The sequence below is a fragment of the Brassica rapa genome, chromosome A05 (assembly GCF_000309985.2).
Source record: "Brassica rapa cultivar Chiifu-401-42 chromosome A05, CAAS_Brap_v3.01, whole genome shotgun sequence".
NCBI lineage: Eukaryota > Viridiplantae > Streptophyta > Magnoliopsida > Brassicales > Brassicaceae > Brassica > Brassica rapa.
This window is the reverse complement of record NC_024799.2, coordinates 18,992,985-19,016,392: the sequence shown is the minus strand read 5'-3', so window position 1 is coordinate 19,016,392 and position 23,408 is coordinate 18,992,985. Positions and strand designations below refer to the sequence as shown.

Genomic DNA, 23,408 nt, shown 5'->3' with positions numbered 1-23,408 from the left:
CACACCCCTTAACTCTAAATCCTAAGTCTAGATTAGTTAACCTTGGGGTAAAAATAAATTTTTACCTTTAAATAAAACTTATTTTGGTCATTTTCTTCATTGAGGGCTATTTTTGTGATAAAAACTTAAAAATGGCTATCCAAGGAAATTTCTCTTAAAATAAAGCAAACCAAATGATAACTTATTATAAATCTATAACCCGATTCACGGATAAAAACTATGGACTTCATATAATACATAAAACTAAAATAATCTCATACGAGTTTTGTTGAATAAATATATTTAGAGAATAATGTTTATAATAAATAATTTTAAAATATAATGTCTAAAGACACACATCAATAAATTAGATCAATTTTATACATAATTTATATAGAATACCAACAAGAGATTAGAGTATGAACGACAAGTTTAAAATAATGGGAAGAATGGTCAGTATGTGTTTATAAGTATGATATTATAATATATAGAGATGCTAATCAATTTATCAAATAAAAAGATAGGTAAAATGTATAATTATTATATGTAACTATTATCATACATATTATCATACACAATATGAATTCAACAGTGTAGTGGCAATTTTTAAATCATACATTTTATCTAGATTAATTAAGCATCATGATAGGTAATTTTAATGTATGATTACAATGTATGATAAAAATAATAAAATGTATAATAAAAACAACAACACTTGCAGTATATTAAGTGAGCTACATGATAGGAAAAATGTATGATAAAATACTTACGATAGTGTATTACCAGTTTCTATGCATCCAGAAATTTACATAATATTAAAAAGATAAAAATTATATACTATAAACAATATATATACATTTATAAATATAATTTATTCATTTATCAATTCAAAAGATAAATAGCTAAGAAGTAATTATTTTACAGGTATAATTTGATAAATAAACATAAATTGACAAAACAGAAAATCACATTGTAAATACATTTTCACAAACAAATATTGATATAAATTTCTATTTAAAAACTTATAATTACTATAAAATATAAAGTAAATTATTAATACAGATTCGCGCTATGCGCGAGTACAAAATCTAGTGCATAAAGGTTGGGTTGAAAGAGAGAGGATTCGAGATTAGATATTAACTGGAGTAACCACTTTACAAAATATTAACTTGACTAAAATAACTTTAATGGCTTTCAATAAATGATTAAATGGTAATATTACCATAAATATAAGAGTAGTACACTTGTAATATATAAAGCAAGTCCATGGAATATCAATAAAAATTGTTGTTTTAATAGTATATATTTTTATTTAAAGGAATAAAAAAGAAAAAGAAAAAAAAATTAACAATGAATTCCTTCATTTCTCGTTTGCTGTTTGCACCTTACGAATCGTGTGAACTAAAGTCTAAAGTCATACCTCTCAGCTTTTACATTTTTGTCGGCCCTCTTGTCCCCAAATAAGTCTCAACCTTCAACTCTTCTCTCCTGTCCTTACCAAGTGTAAACATCTTTTTCTACAAACTGACCTTTTCAAACAAATTTCGTATTGGATAACCAAAAAAATAAACCATATATATAAACATCATATATCAATTCAGTATCCAAATCCCTCTGAGACTCGTCCATAAACATCAATTTGAACGAACCATCTATAAAAAAAACCTTTGACAAAAATAATTCAAAACAATGTACGCTTCATCGTCTGTATCAAAACGCCTCATTTTGATCTATGTCTTGGCCATACAACTACTCCTCATAAACAGTGAATTATCCTTAAATACGACCAATGACTATCTCAACCACACATGTTTGGTTAGTCAAGGAAAATACAAGACGGGAAGTGAGTACGAGAAACTTATAAAACATATCATGAAAAGGTTCTATATAAACAGTATCAGAGGTTACGACCTTTTTGGCGATTCTACTTTTACCGCTGTTCTCCAGTGCCGCGGCGACTCCTACGGGACCAAGTGCCAGGACTGCTTTGTCACCGCCCTTGCTGCGGTAATGTCACATCAATATTATTGATTGGTTATTTGTTTTTAATTTGTATAAAGCTGCGCACATACGCTTTTGATTACGTTTTAGCATAAGATAAAAAAGACTACTTGTTTTATGTTATTAGTCTCGTGCAATCTCGTTATTGATTGTGGCGTAGATATTTAAAATGTATATTACAGCTTCGTAGGAGATGTCCATGGTACAAGGGGAGGATAATATGGTATGACCAATGTCTTCTCTCGATGGATTCCAAATATTCTGTTGGGCAGATCGATTATGATCATAACTTTTGTATGTCCAACGCGAAGAAGGTGGTAGAAGATAGATCTGAATATATAAAAGTTTGGAATATTCTCGTTGACGATCTGACGGAATTAGCCATCACTGGAGATAATTCTACATTGTACTCTGTGGGGGAGAAGCGGTACAAGGGTGATATGGTATATGGAATGGTGCAGTGTGCGAAAGACTTATCGCGAAAAGCTTGTCAGGAGTGTTTGTGGTATAATAGCTTTCATTTTCAAGATTGCGTGAATTATTTTCGAGGAGCGAGAGTTGTAGGTAGGAGCTGTACTTTTAGGTTTGAATTTTATCCTTTTATTGCCAAGCAGGTCCATAATATTTAAAAGAACTAAAAGCATTAAAAATTCAATTAATGTTAAATTAATTCAATCATAAGGTTTTTTTTTGCTGGATAAACTCACTTTTATTAAATAAAAATTACAAAGTTATTACAGAAACTACTGATGAATCAAATTTTTACACATGCACATATTATATATGCCATATGTTAAAGACAATTTAAACAAATAACTATAGGGCAATTCTCCTAAATAGACTATTTTCAAGTTTTGATCACAAAAATAGATCACAAGGAAGAAAATGACCAAAATGTTTCATTTAATAGGTAAAAGAACCCTAATATTCTAGATATATTAAAAAAAACAATTTTTAATAGTTTTAGATTATATGTTTTCAAATTTCTAATTTTTTTTATAAAAAAACATTTTTTGAATTTTTTTTGAATTTTTGTTTCAATTTTCTTTTTGTAATTCGAAAATATTTTTTGAAACTATTTTTAAAATTTTTATTTTCAAAATTTTTATATTTATTTTTCATTTTATAAAATTTTAAATCTCAATCCCAAATCCCCACCCCTTAACTCTAAACCCTAAGGTTTGAATTAGTTAACCCTAAAAGTATTAGTGTATACTAGAGCCGGTGTCCGCGCTCCGCGCGGATTACATATTTAATTAAAGTATGTTAATATTTGTGTTAATTGATTTCTACGTGTTTTCCTGGGATTAAAACAATGGTGTAGAGGTGCCGCATGTTTGTATAGAAAACGATCATCATCTAAGAATCTTCATCACAAAAATGTTTTTTTTTTGCCAACGTATTTAATTATTCCTATATGTGTCTTCTAGGGGTGAATGACGAATCTGTTGATACAGTTGGGAGCATGATTTTTTTATTAAGAACTAATTGTGGTTTTTTTCATAATTTGTATTTTTAAATAAAAAACATATTTTACTAATAATGTTTATATTTGTTTTATTAGAGTTTTGTAACTATAAAATGAACAAAAATATCTTTATTTAGTACTTATATAAAATTATATAGAGATAGATTATTAATTTATGATTCTGATGGGACTATATATTAATTTGGAACAAATATTAAGCAACTCAATTAGATTCTTGCAAACTAGGAGAAAAGGAGTGGTCGGTCATGGCGTCTGTATTTTTACCTTTTTCCAAGTTTTTAAAACGTTTCGTAGCAATAAACAAAAATCAAAACGTAGCATTGTATTTATATATTTGGAATCTTATCAGATAAGATGTAACTTTTCTTTTTTTTTGTGCACTTCAAATTTAATAAGATGTAAATAGTCAAAAATATAAAAAAAAAATATATATATATATATATATAAAAAACATAATTTGTATTTTATAATTGTTTTATTAAAGATTTGGATTAAAGTATTAAATTAATATATCAATACTAATAATGTTTTTGATTCAAAAATGTACTTGTAAATTCAAAATACCTCCCATAAGCGGAAGATCTTTGGCGGTTGGTTTGACCATGGTATTGAGGAACAATCAATCCTTAAACAAAGGAAAGAATATTTAAATGTTAGGCAAAGTGAAATGGTTTGATAATAAAACATAGTGAAAAAGGTCTCAATGGATAAAATCGAACCATGAGATTAATTACAAACTAAAATCTTATAAAGCCAAAAAAAAACTAAATATTTTATATGACCGATAGACGTGAACTACAATTGTAGTAGCTTAGCAGGCAGGAACTATTATATTAAATCAAATTTTTTTGGCGGAGACCAATAGCTAAAGACGGAAGATTGTCGGTCTATGTTTAATCTTAACCAACTAAAATCTTATATGTTTGTTCGCACAGATTATCAATATGAATCTATTATTAAAACAATTGAAAATAAACAGTGGAAGGTGAGCCAAACTCCACGTCCCCAACCGCATACGGACTTAACTATCCAACTCTTAAACATATCACTTATGCCAAAAAATTGACAAAATTGTGACTTTCAAATATTGACTTACACAAAATCTTGAACGGTTGGCGGTGGTGGTTTTTTCAGAGTGAGAGGGGATGAATATATAGTCTTCAGATTAGAGTTCTTGATCCTAATGGTAGAATATATGTTATTTAATTTTCAATGAATACAGTATGCATTTTTGACATGAAATATAACGATTTCCTAAATTAAATTCATCACCAGCTATAAGAATATTAAGTATGGGGCAAGTTAAAGTTGTAAAAATCGATTTTGATTTAGGATGACAAAGATGTGGTAGCTAGAAGACTAATAATCAACAATCAATGCATACATTGTTTTATTATGATGTAACTGGAGTTGAACCAGGTTAAACCGTGACTCTTCGCATATTTTAATGGTTGGTTTTTTTTTTTTAAGTCCAGTCCGGAATGACATGGCATAATGGTTGGTTCTGATTATTTTGTTCATGTGGCAAGGCTTAGGAAGCTAGGATTTAGCTCCTTTTATATAGTAGGATATAACGATTTCCTAAATTAAATTGTTCACCAGCTATAAGAATATTAAGTATGGGGCAAGTTAAAGTTGTAAAAATCGATTTTGATTTAGGATGGCAAAGATGTGGTAGCTAGAAGACTAATAATCAACAATCAATGCATGCATTGTTTTATTATGATGTAACTGGAGTTGAACCAGGTTAAACCGTGACTCTTCGCATATTTTAGTGGTTGGTTTTTTTTTTTAAAGTCCAGTCCGGAATGACATGGCATAATGGTTGGTTCTGATTATTTTGTTCATGTGGCAAGGCTTAGGAAGATAGGATTTAGCTCCTTTTATATAGTAGGATTTACCTCTTTAATTAAACATTTTGGTCATTTTGATTTTTAGAGTCTATATTTGTGACATAAACCTTTTTAGTGTTATCCTATGGTATTTCCATAACTAAATTATCGATGCTTTTTATCAAAGTCTTATGCAAAAGTTGTGCTTTGTGTTCCTTTCTTTGTTGAGACTTCTAACTGCACATTGCATTACAAAACCATTGATTCCATCAATACTTTTTAAAAGTAGGCAAGTTGATAACAATCAATCTGTTCCAATGTCTTTTCCGCAAATGATGAATTTGATAGCAGATTTTGCTGGTTCTGACTTTTGAAATTCTGATTGAACCCTTTCTTGTTGTTCCCTTGACCACCAATGAGGTTCATATCAGCCTGATCATCTGAATCATTAGCAGCAAGCTCCTGGCTAACCTGATTACTCTGATCTCCCACAAAATGAACTGACTTCTGATCCCTCTTCATAAGCATCTCAATCTTGGCACTCAGCTCTTCAATCTTCTAGGAATCTGATCCAAAATTTTTCTTGAGCCTATCAAACTCGGACCTGTGATTTGCTTGACTTTCTGACAGATTGTCTATCACGATTTAAGCTTCCTTTACTGTCTTGGTCATGAAATTGCTATTACTAGCAAGGTCCATGGCGTTCTGATGATTCTCATTGACCCCATTGTAGAATATGTTCAGCAGGTTCACATCAGTGTAACCATGGTGAGAAGAGTCCAGTGTATACTCCTTGAAGCGCTCTCAAGCCTCATGAAAGCTATCAGAGCCAAGCTGCTGAAATTTTCCAATCTTACTCCTCAGATATGTGGACCTGGACTTAGTGAAGAAGTGTCCTAGCAAAGCATCTTTTGTCTCTCCCAAGTAGTAAGAGAACCCGATTCTAAAGACTTCAACCATCTGACTGCCTTTTCAGTCAAGGAGAAAGGGAACAGTCTCCACTTCAATGTACCTTCAAGGAGAAAGGGAACAAACTGAAAATGCAGAGTAAAGTAAACATTACTAATACGGGATCGAATCCACAAGGATAAATGACCACACGTAAAGCACTACACAAGTTACTAGCTAAAGCGAATAAAAGAGATTGTTTATTTGGTTTTCAGTTTCTTAATTCAATAAAAACAGAGAACAAGTGAACAAGAGGCAATTATAACGATTTTGTAAACATTTAAGACAAGCGTTGAAAAATAGGAATTCTCAGGGATCACTCTTCAGTAATGATCACGCAACATAAAGACAGGGAAACATGTACATCAATGTCTCAAACTCAAATTCCAATATTAGAATTAACCTACTTCCATAGTGCTAACACCCTATATTCAAAATCCTAAATACTAGCGTCCATTGTATCTCAGATTTTAAACAAGCTTTCGGTTCAGGTTTGATAAGTTCACAAGGTGCAGAAACATCAACTTCTGTTGGTTATAGAAACCTTTCTCATCTACTGATATTTCGGAAATTCAAACAACATTTTCGGTGAGATGAAATTTCTAGAATCAGAGGCTTGGGGATCAGACAAGTCTCAGCCTTAAGAACATCAGTAGACAAAGATCCAAAATCATATATCCTTAGTCTAAAAGTATTCTAGATCAATACATCGAGAAATCCCTATGAGAACCCCTTAACCCAAATAGGAGACTACTCACTCATAATCAGACAATGAGAAAACAAAATCATAGAAGAAAACATCATGAAATTGTATTGAAAATGAGAAAGGGTTAAGAAGATCTTCTCCAAATGAATACAAGAAGAATCATCTTCCAAAAGTCTACAAAATGATCCAATGGTGTTACAAATGTCTCAAGTATCACCCTAGAACAACTCCCTCTAAACGTAAAAAAAAAAGAACAGATGAAAAGATATGTGATATAATCAAGTCTTTAGATTTTTGGATCTTCAAAACATGTCTTTTTGCGAAATTGGAAAGTTGCCCCCACTGTGGCAAGGATCTGGACACGATATACGATATACGGAGCGGGCGCTCCAAGTCAGGGAAAAGACACTCCAGGTAACACGGAACGGGCGCTCTATGTCGCAGTTACAACATAGTTTGAACAGTGGTCCATTTCGCCCTAAAATCCTCTATAAATGTGTTCTTTTCCCACAAGCTAATCTATAAATTATATTGAAGAACAATAAAGGCACCAAGAAGACTAAAATACCTTCAAAAACCGATAATTCTTTGCTCTAAAATGAGTTTTAAAATATTAAAAACACAACACATCACTGGACCTTCATCAAATGCTTTCTCTCCACTTCTCTTATAGAGAACAGCCTGTTCCTATGCTTTTATCAATTTTATTTATATTTTAAACTGTACAAGGCTTTAGATTCTTTTTCCTCATAATTTTAAATTTTAGTATTAGATTGAAGTATATGTTTGCAAAGTGCAAATAATCTGGGACTGGAGCCAACAAGGCATTTAATACATCCGCAAAAATAATCACATAACTATTCTTATCATGATTGTTGTTCAAAAAAAAAAAATTATTCTTATCATGATAGTGTTCTTGTGACAGGAATATAACGCTGAATCACTTAAGCATGACAACGCAACTAATTTTTCCCACAATAAATCAGCTAACCATCTAATTGTTCTCGAAAATCCGTCTTAAAATATGAGAAAAATAATTGAAATAAAAATATATTAATATATAATAAAATACAAAATTTAACTGAAAATGTTTGTTCTTCAAAATTTATACCAGTTAAATTGAATTTTTAGTCAAATTACTTGTAGGTAGATATTGCGCTTTTTCTCTAAATTTATTATGGAGGAAGGAATTTATAAAGAAAAGGTTCACTTTGCAATTCTAATGAGGAATGAAAAAAAATCTTATTTTTTTTATTTTGTGTGTTCCTCAAATTAAAATTTATTTTCATTTTGTTCACTTTCCGCAAAGAGCTAATGAGATGAATGTGAAAGTTGGAATCTCGTAACTATAGCTACTTCATAGCGTATCTTCCAAAATACTTTGTACTAGGATAAGACCTGCCCAAGGCGCATGGTAAATTTATATAAAAATATTTTAAAAATATTGAATGGAAACATAAAATTTATATTCTTAATCGAATTAATATTTTTGGCCCTTACACAATTTCTTAAAAACGTTTTTGTTAATTACATAACTTGTTTACTGATGAGCTAATCCTATTTTTAAAAATATTTTAGGTTAAAAAATCACTTATCGCATAAAAACCTAACGTTTAGGCCGAAAAATCTCAGGCCTAGTATTTGGTTACAATGAAACTATGTCAGTTCGATTTTATATCATGATTTAGCAATTTAAAGTTAATTATGGTTATGAAAAATTTACGTTCACGTCCCAGTCCTATCTATCTTCAATATTTTCTTGTTTTTGTGTCGTTTTTTTAATTTTGGTTATTGCTCGATATAAATAGGGCAAATCTCCAAAATAGCACATTTCTAAGTTTATATCACAAAAATAGCACTCAAAAACTAAAATGACCAAAATAGCATTTTATCTTTTGAAAAATTTAAATTTTTTTATTTTTCAAAATTTGAAATCTTATCCCAAAACCTCAATTCTCAACTCTAAACCCTAAAACCTAAATTCTAAACCCTAAACCTTAAATTCTAAACCCTAAACCCCACCCCTTGAATGCTATTTTTGTGACTTTTGGACTTGAGTGCTAGTTTGAGAACAAAAACTTGGTTTAGTGCTATTTTGGTCTTTTTCTCATATAAATATTAGTTTTTGAGTTTGTTATCATTTCTTTATTTTGTTTTGGCCTGAGATTTAAAAAATATTTAAGATTTAAATTAAAGAGTTATATACTTGAGAAAAAAACTAGAATAGCACTAAACCAAGTTTTTGTTCCCAAAGTAGCACTCAAGGCTCAAAGTCACAAAAATAGGTTTCATTAAAGAGGTAATATACACTTATACCCTTTGGGTTAATTAATCCAAACCTTAGGGTTTAGAGTTAAGGGGTGGGGTTTTGGAATTAGGGTTTAAAATTTTATAAAAAATAAATAATAAAATAAAAAATAAAAATTTTAAAAACAGTTTCAAAAAGTATTTTTAAATTATAAAAAGAAAATTTGAAAAAAAAATAAAAATTTTGGAAAATTTTTTTTTTAAAAAAATTATAAAAATTTCGAATCTGAAAACATATAATCTGAAACTACAAAAAAAAATTTTAATTTTTTTTTATTTTTTATTTTTTATTTATTTTTATTTTTATTTATTTTTATTTTTATTTTTATTTATTTTTGTTTGTTTATTTAATTTTAAACCAAGGGTATTATAGATATTTTACCTTTTAATGAATGTCATTTTTGTGACTTTCTCCTTCTAGTGCTATTTTTGAGACATAAACTTTAAAATGTGCTATTATTGACAATTGCCCTATATACTTAGGTTAAAATTTGCACCTTGTGCAAAATAAAATTTTATATTTATTACTTATTTTGTATTTTTATACATATTATGAAATAATAAAATAATAACTATATATTAAATAACTAAGAAATCATTTACTATTATGTAATAAATTGGCGTGCGCATATAAATCAAACGACCACTCTTGTTTATTCATAATTATTTTAGGGTAAATAGATCAAAATAATCAATCTTATCTATCGTATATGATATATAATTAAATTTAAATTATATTAACATGGATATATAGTATAATTTTAATATGAATATTTATTAAATGAGGTTTCTAGATATATGATATTATGATTATTTGCATATTTTTGTAACAAAAGTTTACACAACCGTTTTTTTAATGTGAAACGTTTAGTGGTTTCAATAATTTATAATCATTTAAAAAAAAACAATGAAGATTTTAAAATTAAAATATTAACTTTTTAATATATGTTTAACGCAAATATCAAAATATAAGTATGTATTTTTATATGATGTATAGTTTAATTTAAACGATATATATATATATATTAACCTAAACACCTATTAAAATAGAATTATTTATTCTTATGATTTTATAATCTTTGTATCTTATTATAGAAAAAAATTTAAACATTGATCACAAAAGTTTATGTGAGACTTTTAACAGTTTTAGTAATTTATACTCGTTTTGAAAAATTCAAAATACAACATATACAAAAAAAAAATCTAAATTTTTATTATATGATTAATGTAATTGTGTAATTTATTTTGATAATAAATAATTATACAAAAATAATAGAAAGTATACAAATTGTTAGCAAATCTTTATTATTTAAAATCATTAATTTCCATATATTTTAATCACATTGGATAATTCAGTAAGTTTTATTTATGGAAAAAATATATAATAATTTCAATTTGATAAATAAGTGGTCGATAATAGATATAATATATAATATAACATTTCTTATCAATACAATTTTGGACTAACAAAATTCTCAATTGATTTTCAAGCCGCCACGTAAGCAAAATTAATATTCCAATTACGTGACAACTTAACATGACACTTTTTTAATTAATACAAATTACATGTTATAATTTTTTAAAAATTTCTCTATTAATATACAGGGGATTAGCTTTCCCTTCTCTCTTTAAATTTAAAATCGCCGTCTTGCTTCCCCCTCTGACAGCCGTTATTGTGAGAGGTCTTTATTTTCCCTTTCCTTTTTAGTTTCTTCTTAACCTGATAGGCTGATCTTCATTTCTTACTTGTTCTTCTTGTCAATGTTAGTGAGAGATCTAGATCTGAAGTGACATTGGGTTGTGCGGCGGTCCTTTGGCTTGGCTGAGGATCTGGATTCACAATCCATATCTATGCCGTAAGATATGGGGTGAAATACTCAAATTCCTCCTTGGCTTTCTCCTCTTGGTAGTTTTGAGGTTCTCTTTCAAGCGGTTTGGAAGTTCTGGCTTCCTTAGGGTGAAGGCGTGACGCGGTGGTGGTTTTTTATATTTAAACCATTGGTCTTCTCCCTTGGTTTGCATGCCTGCTCTCAAACCCGTTGGCTAAGCTCGGGTTTGAGGCCACTGGTGGAGGTGAAGGCGAGTCGGTTGTGGGGTAGTGGTTTTGGCCTATCCACACACCGTCTCCGAACTAGTGAAACATGTTATATCTGTTTGCTCCTCTTCGCCCACACCCCGCTTCTTTCTTATCGCGTTTCTTTCAGCTGGTTGGCCAACTGTTTCACAAGGTGTGGATTTTTTTTTGGTTTGCTGTGCTTTTCTCTTTTGCTCTCCACCCAAAGTTTCTCCTTCCGTTGGTTCTTGTTTCATTGGCGTTCTGGTAAGGCAATGACTGCAGTCAATGTGGTGGTCTCCTTGATGGTTGGCTCCGATGGGTTAATCCGTGGAGAGCGGTGGTTCTATTCATTTGTCTCTCCTTGGCAGTTCTATCGTTTTTGTTTGGTCAAAGATTTATTCTTTTCCATCTATCCCGTGTATTTTAAAAACAAACATCCCAAAAAATTCAGTACGAAGACTTTTAAAAAAAAAAGGTATAAAGTAAAAATGACTATTTTACGTGAGAAATCTTTATATATATATATATCTATTGTGTTCGGATATTTGTTTGAGAAAATTAAAAGTAATACTCTTGCGATTTGTTTGGTCTAACACACGTTTAGATCGGCATGTTTGAGTTAGATGCCATATATGAGCTCTCGTAAGTCGTAAGATTTAACCAAAAGTCATGACTTGTTACCTTTTTAAAATAAGATGTTTCAAAGGGGTGGGCAAAAAATCCAAACCGAACCGAACCGAACCAACTAAACCGAAGTTAAACCGAACCAAACCAAACCGTGCTCTTTATGTAACCCAATTGGTTCATGTTTTACTCAACCCGAACGGTTTGGTTTGGTTTGGTTTGGGTTTAAACCGAACCAAACCAAACCGAACCAAACCGATAATCCAATATATATATATATATAGTAAAAATATATATGATATATATGTGTATTAACATATTGCAAATTTTAGTTAAAGTTTTGTTTTTTATTTTTTCATAACTTTCATATCTTTAAAAAAAAATTAGAAATACGATTCAAATAATACTATTATATATAAAATCATGTAGCATAAGTTTTTATATTCTCACTCTATCGTTTATGAGTTGATTATATTTTAATAAAAATATAAAACTGATGCCTTCATATTTTATAACCAACCCGAACTACACCGAACAAAACTAGACCATAATAATGTAAACTGAACTAAATCTAAACCGAACCGAACTGAACCGAACCAAATTAAACCCAAATCGAACCCAAACCAAAGCTACTTTGGTTTTAATTGGTTTGAGTTTTATAAAATCTAAATTACCCAAACCAAACCGAATCCAAACCGAACCCAAAACTAAACCGAAATGCCCACCCCTATTTCAAACAGATTATATTATAGAAAAAGACAGTTCTATTGGAGATGGATTTCACCCATTCCAAATCCGGTTAAAGGATCCAGTCTAATAGCTCAAAGGTACACTAAGAAGACAAGAAAGCAAGTAAGAGTTAAGGCTCGTCCGAAATCGGATGAGAGTCATTACCGACTTGACCTAGTCAACACAAAATGTAAAGAAGATTAGAGCATTAAAGGAGGGTATTATATATGCTCGGCGTTACGATTCTCACCCAGTCAAGCCATAAGAAAGGACACAAACGAAGGAAAAGGGTGGAGGACCCAAGCTTCAGACATCAAAAATATACCCATTTTAAACCCAAATCCATTTGTACTCAAAAACTCTCTCTTTATCATTGATGTATCAAGAATCATTATCAATAAGAAATACTATTATACCTTGAAATCATTCACAAATAGTTAATTTACTCATTACACTCTATATTTAGATTAAACCCTCATCCTAATTTATTAGAGGATCTTGTGATCCTTTATTTAGCACTAGAAGGAGGATAAATTAACACAAAATAATTAAACTTTTGAAGATCTTACGTGAAACGAACATCACAGTGATTGGAGTAGATGCATTTGGTTTGGCCGGAGAAGGAAACCTCTCTGGTTCCATCCCGCATAATGCAGTGCAGCAGCTCAACGCATAAGGAAAATCCATCACCACGCGGCTCCGGCAGCACCAACCAACCTGCTGATTTACGAAATGTGTTCTCTATTTTGATTCAATGTGCAGGTTAGGTGGATGTAATGCTACATCAAGCTCTATAATGCTTGGAGCAGCACTATAAAGTTGAATCCCTTAATTTACTTCAATCAAAATCCCTCAATCAAATCCGATAATAAATATGTTAAAACCGGAATCTCGAACTGGGCATCGGAATAAACAGACCAAAGGTCTCAAACACCAATTCAAATCGGATTCAATACCCAACTCGCCTGACAACCTGATACACATCGGACTCCAGGGGGAGCTATTGTTGGAGCCGGGTTTCATCCCTCTCCAAACCCGGACCGAGATCTCAACCCGAATGCATCAAAGCCCAAAATCGAGCCCCATCAACGTCCAAGGAGGAAAAATAGGCTCACAAAGGTCAAGGCCCACCCCGGGCTTGAAGAGCCAAACATACCAAGCTCGGCAAGTCAACGCAAAACATAAAGGAATCAAATGCATTAAAAACCATCACAAAATCACCTTATCCACGCTAGAGATCACTCTAAAGATCACAACATTGTTATGATCCGCCGGGAAGACCTATAAAAGAAGAAGGAGGATCCAAATTCTTCCATAGCTAAACTATCTATCTATATTATTAAAACTAAAGTACAAATTAGGTTTATTTGGAAACATGGATGACAATGTTATATGAGAACTGTTTGGAAACTTGGATAGCAGTATATGTATTTTCTTTTATTTACACATTTAGTCATTGCATTTATAATAAATTACGTATTTCTTTTTGTATTTCTTTTTATTTACAGATTCTACCACTACATTTAAAATCAATTTAAATTAATTAATTACAATTCTAAAACTTATCTAAACAAATCAATATTCATATATTGATCATTATTAATATCGTACAAATATTACTAAATAAAAAAATTTCTATTTCATTTAATTTAGCCAAACACATTAAAATAATTTTTTTATTTGTTTACGGAATCAGTTAGGAATAGACATTCGGGTGTACCCATTTAAGTACGGGTTGTTTCTTTCGGGTAAAGATTTTTTGGGGTTTGAAATATCTTTTTAGGTACTTCCTTTTTGTATTTCTTTTTATTTATGGATTCTACCACTGCATTTAAATTTAATTTAAATTAACTAATTACAATTCCAAAACTTATCTAAACAAATCGATATTCATATATTGTTTATTATTATTAATATTGTAAAAATATTACTAAATAAATTTTTTTCTATTTCACTTAATTTAGCCAAACACATAAATATATATATCTATACATATATTTATTTGTTTATGGAATCTGTTAGGCATAGACATTCGGGTACCCATTTAGGTACGGATCATTTTTTAGGGTATAGATTTTTTGGGTTTTGAAATTAGACCATGTTTGGATATAAATTTATGTGTGAGTTTCAAGTTGGATCTCCCGGGTCTGTATGAATTTGGTTATGATGCACAGAAAAGTAAAAATATTCAAATAACGAATGTATTTGAAAATGATTTGGATATTTGAACCAAAAATAATCATATTATCCGATTCGATCTGGATCTTTTGAATACAATTAGTTATATGGAGACATATCTAAAATATATTGCACTAATCATGAAAAACAAATATTAATGTATAAATACGTAAAAACTAATACCTGCGCGGGTGCGCGGGTCAAGCTCTAGTGCTATCTTTATACCCACACTCCATTGTTGTCAAGCATCAGCTGTAATCCTTGTTAAATCATCAATAAAACATTCATCTTCCAAAATTGATCATGGCCTAATATTTATTTTTATAGCTAACTTATTCACAAAGTTTCCATAATCTTAAATCTATCTATGTGCACATTTTAGGATTCATAAGCACACTTGTAATATAAAAAAAGAAAATTAATGGGATGTTGTTTTAATAAAAAAAATGTTCTTTTTTACATCGAACGACTATTCTATTACTCAAACTTGAGGTGGTTTGGATAACCAAACCGGAATCAAACAATCAAAGTAACAAAGTTCTCTATAGAAAGATCTCATAGTCCTAGATAAGAAACCAAAATTTCATTTTGCGTTTTTGGAATGTGAGTGATCTTGAAATCTAAAAAGCATATTTGAAGGGTTTTTATCACCTCCAATTCCGTTGCAAAACTTGGCCATTCATGAGACTCTTTTAACTTTGCAATCAGATGCTTTATAAATGTTAATTCATAATGGAATGTTGTTTTAATAGGATGTTGATTTAATAAATAAAATTAATGGGATGTTGATTCATAAAAAAAATTGCTGTTTTAATATGGGAAATTTGGCCCTATGTACACAAAAAAAATCCAAAGTAAACTAACTAACTAAAAACACCTCTTTTCTCCTACTTTCTCTTCCTATCTCTCTCTACTATCTCTCTAAAATTCTAACTTCATTTTTTGGTTATTTGGCAAATAAGACATTTTAATATTATAGATTTTTATTTAAAAAAGGAAAAAAAAAAGAAAAATAATTAACAATGAATTCCTTCATTTCTGGTTTGCTGTTTGCACCTTGCGAATCGTGTGAACTAATTCACACTTCTCAGCGTTTACATTTTTGTCGGCCCTCTTGTCGCCAAATAAGTCTCAACTTTCAACTCTTCTCTCCTGTCCTTACAAAGTGTAAACATCCTTTTCTAAAAACTGACCTTTGAAAACTAATTTCGTATTGGGTAACCAAAAAAACCATAGATATATAAAAATCATATATATCTCAGTAACCAAATCCCTATGAGACTCGTCCATAAACATCAATCTCAACGAACCATCTATAGAATTTTTTTTGACAAAAATAATTCAAAATAATGTACTCTTCATCCTCTGTATCACGCATCATTTTGATCTATGTCTCGGCCATACAACTACTCCTTATAAACAGCAAATTGTCCTTAAACGTGACCAATGAGTATCTCAACCACACATGCTTGGTTAGTCAAGGAAAATACAAGTTGGGAAGTGAGTACGATAAACTTTTTAAAAACATCATGAAAATGTTCTATAAAAACAGTATCAGAGGTTACGACCTTTTTGGCGATTCTACTTTTACCGCTATCCTCCAGTGCCGCGGCGACTCCTACGGGCCCAAGTGCCGCGACTGTTTTATCACCGCCCTCGCTGCGGTAATGTCACCTCAATATTATTGATTAGTTATTGTTTTAATTTGTATAAAGCTGCGCACGTACAGCTTTTGATTATGTCTTAGCATATGACAAAAAAAATTACTTTATATATGTTAATTAGCCTTGTGCAATCCCGTTATTGATTATGGCGCGGATATATGTATATTACAGCTTCGTAGGAGATGTCCATGGTACAAGGGGAAGATAATATGGTATGACCAATGTCTTCTTTCGATGGATTCCAAATATTCTGTTGGGCAGATCGATTACGACAATAACTTTTGTATGTCCAACGCGAATAAGGTGGTAGAAGATGGAGTCGCATTTATACAAGTTTGGAATATTCTCATTGGCGATCTGACGAAATTAGCCACCACTGGAGATAATTACACACTGTACTCTGTGGGGGAGAAGCGGTACAAGGGTGATATGATATATGGAATGGTGCAGTGTGCGGTAGACTTATCGCCAAAAGCTTGTCAGGAGTGTGTGTTGTATAATAGATTTCATTTTCAAATTTGCGTGAATGATATACGAGGAGCGAGAGTTGTAGGCAGGAGCTGTACTTTTAGGCTTGAGTTTTACCCTTTTATTGCCAAGCAGGTCCGTAATATTTAATAGAGCTAAAAGTATTAAAATAAAATTCAGTTAATGTAAACTTTATTCAATCATAAGGTTTCTTTTTCTTCTTGCTGGACAAACTCACTTTTATTAAATAAAAATTTACAAAGTTATTACGGAAGCTACTGATGAATCAAATTTTTACATATGCACATATATATGCCATATGCTCAAAGACAATTTAAACAAATTAATAAATTATCATACTTTATCTCAAAGCCTTACTTGCAAAATTATTACTAATCCCCTATGATCCTTATCCGAAACTGATCTTTTTATGCAAATGTTGTGCTTGGTGTTCTTTTCCTCGTTGAGACTTCTAATTGCACATTGCATTACAAAACCATTGATTCCATCAATACTTTTGAAAAGTAGACAAGTTGATATCAATCAATTTGTAACAGTGTCTTTTTCGCAAATAATGAATTTTAATTTCTTCAACTTGAAATCTATATTATTATTTAGGAAGTGATTTTGCTGATGTGTCATATTCTAAATGATTTTAGCTAATTCGATTATTTGTTATGTTCTAAATAATTTTAATTAATGATTTTGCTTATTTGTTACTTTTAATGAATAGTGATATATAATTAACAACAAATTTTATATTTCATATTAACAACATAATAATACTGTATCAACTAACCAAGTTAAAAAAAGTCTAGCCGTTCATGAATATTGCCAGGTTATATAACCAATTAATATCTTTGTTCACACGAGTTTAAAACTTCTCCATCGTCTAAATTTTTTTTATTTCTTGGTTATATGTAGGTTTTTTATTTTCCAACTTACTTTTTCCTTCTTTGTTTATTATTTTGTGCAGACCTAAAAGTTCAGAATCAAATGATTAGGAAAGAATACAATTTAGAATGATTATTTATGTTCCATAAGCCATAGCCATAACAAGTTTTTATTTCTGTCGTTTGGTACTTGAAGGAATCCTAAATCTACTGTGGTTGTTTGTAGTATTTGATATGAACCTTAATTTATGATTTTATCATTTTCTATGTATCGCAGCCATAGTCGTATATGTCACTTTAATTTTGATCCTGGAGCATTGACAGACAGCTTCCTTTGAGTAAAATAGCTTCTGTCTTGGCAAACGACACATGAGAATTTCATGTTTCCTTGCACAGTCTTCCCTCACCAGCTACCTTGTTAAGCTAACAGTGGACGCCATTGACTCCTCTGGAACCAAAATTGTTCAATCAGTAGCTGAAGAAACTGAAACTCCTATGAGTTGTCATGATGTACCAGAAACACTATTGATGAATGATCACTCACTGCTGTGTTGAATGTGAAACAAGCAGTTGTTTATCTTCGTCAAGTGTTCATGATGCATTCATTCCAGCAGAAAAAACTTTCTGAGTTTGGTGGCAGGCTGGCAGCAATATATGTTTCTTTTGCGGCTGGAAGCCATGACACAGTAATGGTGTTCTTTATACCAATGCAGTTCAAACCAGAAAAAGATATTGTGGTTGGAAGAAGAGAAATGAGTTTTTTCAATCCTACAAAGAATCGTTAAGATTCAGATTTGAATAATAATTTCCTTAAAGCAAACTGAAGGTGTTAAAATTAGTTTTATTTTTCTTTTGTTTCACGGCTGCATTTTACTGATTACCTTTTTAGGTTCATGTAAGAGGACATCAAGTCTACAAACAATACTAATCCATTTTTTGGCATGGTGCGGACAAAAAGAAAAAGTCCATAATTTGGTTGGTAATATTACTTAAGAAAATCACCTTGTGACGAAGGCGTAAAAGTAGTGACCTACTCGCTTTCAAACGCAGTACAATCACCAAAGCATCGAAACATTACTTATCCTCGATAGAAACATATAGTTGAAACTTGTGAGTTTCACTTTGTGAATAGCATGCTTCTTCTAGCTCAACTATGAACAATAACAACAACAGTACATAAGGGCTCTGTTCGTTTGTACATCTGGAAGATGCATGCAGATGGTCCATCTAGATGTCTTATCCAAATGCTTCATCTGGGTGTTGTTCGTTACTTCATTTCGTCCATGCATCCATATGAATCATCTGAATGCAGCTATGTTCGTTTTTTAACTTGCATCTGCATCCAGGTGGACTTGTTAATAAAATGATTAAAATATTTTTTTTTATGTTTCGACGGAAAAATAGCATTTTTACGCTTTTGGCGGAAAATACGTTTTTATAGGTTTGGCGGAAAATACATTTTTATGGGTTTGGCAGAAAATATGTTTTTGCGGTTTTGGCGGAAAAAATATATTTTGCTGTTTTGGCGGAAAATGTGTGTTTGACGAAAAAGTGCGTATTGCGGGTTTGACAGAAAAAGTTTTTTTTTTCGCGATATTGGCGGGAAATAACGTAAAAGTGTGTTTTGCGGGTTTGATAAGGAAAGTTTTTTTTTCGCGATATTGGCGAGAAAATGCATTTTGCGGTTTTGGCGGAAAATGTGAATTTTTACGTTTTTGACGGGAAAAGTACATTTTGCATTTTTGGCAGAAAATATTTTTTGCGTTTTAGGCGGGAATATGCATTTTTCGGTTTTAGCGGGAAAATGCGTTTTTGCGGTTTTGGCCGAAATTGCATTTTTCCGGTTTTGACGAGAAAATGCGTTTTTACGGTTTTGGCGGAAAATGTGTTTTTTTCCGGCTTTGGTGGGAAAATTCGTTTTCTGGTTTTGGCGAAAAAATGCGTTTTCCGGTTTTGGCGGAAAAATGCATTATTTCAGTTTTAGCGGGAAAATAAGTTTTTCCGGTTTTGGCGAGAAAATGCATTTTTCCGATTTGGGTGGAAAAATTATATTTTTCCGGTTTTGACGAGAAAATGCATTTTTGCTGTTTTAGCGGGAAAATAAGTTATTCAGTTATGGCTGGAAAATGCATTTCCCAGTTTTGGCGAGAAAATGCATTTTTCTGATTTTCGCAGGAAAATTGTGTGTTTTCCGGTTTTGATGAGAAAATGTTTTTGCGGTTTTGACGGGAAAATACATTATTTCGGTATTGGCGGAAAAATGCATTTTCCCGGTTTTGGCCAAAAAGTGTGGTTTTACTGTTTTGACCAAAAAGTGTGTTTTCTGGAAATATGCGTTTTACGTTTTTTTGAGGAAAAACACATTTTGCGGTTTTGGTGGAAAAGTGTGTTTTTCAGTTTTTGCGAGAAAATGTATTTTTTGGTTCTGGCAGGAAAATGTGTTTGCAAAAAAAAAAACAGAATTTACGGTTTGAAAATAATATTATGATTTTAAAAAGTCATTTTTGTCATTTATCATTTTGGACTGAACTAGATGCATATGCATCCAGATGCACCATCAAAACTCACCTTCATTTGGGTGAGAATTTGAGATGAATTTTTAAAAATTCAGCTGGATGATTCATCTGGATGTAGCATTATAGTGCACAAAACGAACATCAATTTGTATCTTCACCTAGATGGATCACCTGGGTGAGCAAACGACTAGCACCAAGAAACTGCGAATTACAACGAAGAAGATTATCTAATCAAAACTGATACTCTTTTGGATGAAGACACTTTCATGTCTCTTGCATTTGAATGATGACCCACTGCATTGGTGAAAAATTGTACATGGAAAAATTCATATGGTACAATCGTCACATCAGAATGCAATTAACATTGATGTTATGATGAGGATGAGGTGTTGAGTTTGATGAGGATGCAAAGATTCGATTGGAAGAGGACTTATGAATTTGAGGAGGTACGATCTCTACAGAGATGTGTGATCGCTTCACTGAGTTGGATTTGGGAGATACAATTGGGTCTCTTATTAAATTCATAACCTCCATGGTTATGAGTTTATCAAAGAAGAAAGTAGGAGATTTTCGATCGGATTCAATTGGTTACTATTAGATTTGTGGACAAAATCTACAGAATCGGAGGGGGGAAATAGAAGTAACGGAGGATTCTATGTTTGACCTTGGAACGTCCAGGATAATCATCATCTCCACTAAAGGGGCCTTTACCCCTTATGGGTCCTCTGTAACATTTAGGCCTCTGGAAAAGGTCGGATTGTGTAATAAAATACAAGCTCATGGTCTATACTCATGGAAGTTTCTTCGGGTTAAGAAACTTTTTACATGTCTCAGTCTATTTCTAGTCCCAAGGGAGCAATCGGTAACATTAATTTATTAGAATAATGCTGTTAAGAAAACAAAAAATGGCATTATTTCATCAGACTGTAAGCTTCGCGATGAGGAAAAGAATGCTCAGGGCTTAAGTAATCACTAGACTTTGACCGTCTTTTTCAATGGCGGGTATATTTTTTGTTTTAATTTTTATTATTTAAATAAATTTAATTATTTTAATTTTTATTATTTCAAAAAATTTAATTTTTATATATGTGTTTAATATTAATTAAATTTAATATAACTTTTGCAAACTATATCGAATATGTCAAAGCTGTATTTCTGTACTTTTACCGATTTGACAAATCTCCACGACACATCTCAGCTGAACGCATAAGAAGTTGCAGATGTTGTTGTTCATAAAATGGGTTTCATAATTTGTACACTGTTTTTGTTATTCAAACACGATCCTTTAAAAAATGTGTAAAGTAAAATATAAATCTAACTGCTTTGTGCAACTGTATAACATAAAGAAAAGTAAGTATAAATCAAAAAGTAACTGCCGAGTCTAGAGAAGGATTATATCTTTTTTATTAAATAGATAGATTTAGATACAAATCTAAATTACTGTCTTAATAATATTGATTAGGTTTGATTTCTGAAAAAAAATTACTGTCCATCAAATTGTTAAGAAAAAAATAATATTTTTATAGCTATTTTTTTTTTTAAAAATAGAAGCAGTTACAAAACCGACAGCCAATACACAAAAATTTGAGCCACTGCGCAAGGTTAACTTTACAAAACTTTACATAACCGACCACAAAGTTTAACACAAAAACAAATTCTTAATAAAAAATTGCGTAATGGTTAGGCAAATAATAAGTATTTGCGGTTAGAGTTAGTATATAATTAGAAGCAGTTATGAAAAAATCAGTTTTTCTTTTTAAAGATAGGTCCAGTGGCATTTTAAGTAATATACCAGGTAGAGGTAAGGACAGAAAATAAGAGTGATCCTGTTTTAATAATAGTTACTAGATTTTGACCCGCGCTTTCAAAGCGCGGGTTTATTTTTGTTTTTTTTTTTCAATTGACAAATATTTAGTAAATGTCACATTTTCATATATTTGTGTTTTATTTTATAAAAGGCTTAAAATTTTTATCTTTATTTATCGTATTTCATTTTAAATGACTATTTATGTTTAAAAAATTAAACTTTATTTTTTTAATGAATTAAGTTGGTATAACTCTGATAAATTAATTTTATTATGTGGTTAATATTTTAATTAAAAAAATTATATACTTCTAATAAAGATTTATACTTTTCAATAAAAAATTCAATTATTTTTATAAATGCTTAAATTATATTAAGAAAAGAAAAAAAAAATAATTAAGAATAGTTGAAAAAAAATTATTTGAACTTGGACTCAATGGCCCAAAAGAAAAAAAAAGTGAGAATTGAATCTGATTTTTTAATAGGCTCAAATGGCCCAAAAGAGATTTGATGTGGGCTGGATCCGAAAATAATGACCCAATGTAGATGTGTTATTAATATTACTTGATTGCCCTTAATGAAACATGTAATGTTAGTAAAGAAAATGACATGCTGACGTAACTATGACAATAAGATCCTGCTTTAATAGTATAGATGTATTTCTGTGAAAAAAGGGAAAAATGTGTTTACACAGTGACTGGGAAATATCTTTCTGTTACCTCTGTCTGCACGGGACATCAGGATGATTTGTGACCCTTTTGGTTTTAAATCTCCAGGAAGTGCAGGGGCAGGAGTACCAAATGTTTAACGAGGTCTCTTACAATGGTGGTTACGTATTCACCTGTACAAAAAATGCTTCAGGGAACTTGGTGTATTAATACATTTTTACTATCTTGGATACAGAGGTTGACCACCTTTGTTTATTATTATATGTGTTTTAAAACTTGAATCAAGAGGCACAAAAGATGGCAGAAAAAAGTTTCTGGGTACATCAGGAACAACGCACAAAACAAGAGAGAGTGTTTGATAAGGGGTATATGTGTGGGATGATATTGGTAGACTTTTGTTAGGAATAGATGGGGTTGATACAAATATTTTTGGAATAAAAATTTATGTCCTCAGGAAACCAGAATGTATAAGGATAATAATACAATGTCAATCGTACAAGGCCTCAATACGCACATCCATTTAGTAATTTGGATGACACATTTGTG

The 23,408-nt window shown here is 31.1% G+C and overlaps 2 long non-coding RNA genes and 1 other non-coding gene across 3 annotated transcripts; 2 read left to right on the top strand and 1 right to left on the bottom strand.

The window, feature by feature from the left end:
• Positions 1-6,061: 6,061 nt before the first annotated feature.
• LOC117134486 lies at positions 6,062-6,168 on the top strand. Its single transcript, XR_004458671.1, has one exon. It is a non-coding gene; the product is annotated as a small nucleolar RNA R71 (small nucleolar RNA).
• A 4,223-nt stretch (positions 6,169-10,391) lies between these two features.
• LOC103869132 lies at positions 10,392-13,336 on the bottom strand. Its single transcript, XR_633149.3, has 2 exons — positions 13,241-13,336; positions 10,392-11,727 (listed from the first exon to the last, which is right to left on the bottom strand). It is a non-coding gene; the product is annotated as an uncharacterized LOC103869132 (long non-coding RNA).
• Positions 12,676-22,374, top strand: LOC103869131. Its single transcript, XR_004458162.1, has 3 exons — positions 12,676-16,513; positions 16,685-19,046; positions 20,613-22,374. It is a non-coding gene; the product is annotated as an uncharacterized LOC103869131 (long non-coding RNA).
• The last annotated feature ends 1,034 nt before the right edge of the window (positions 22,375-23,408 follow it).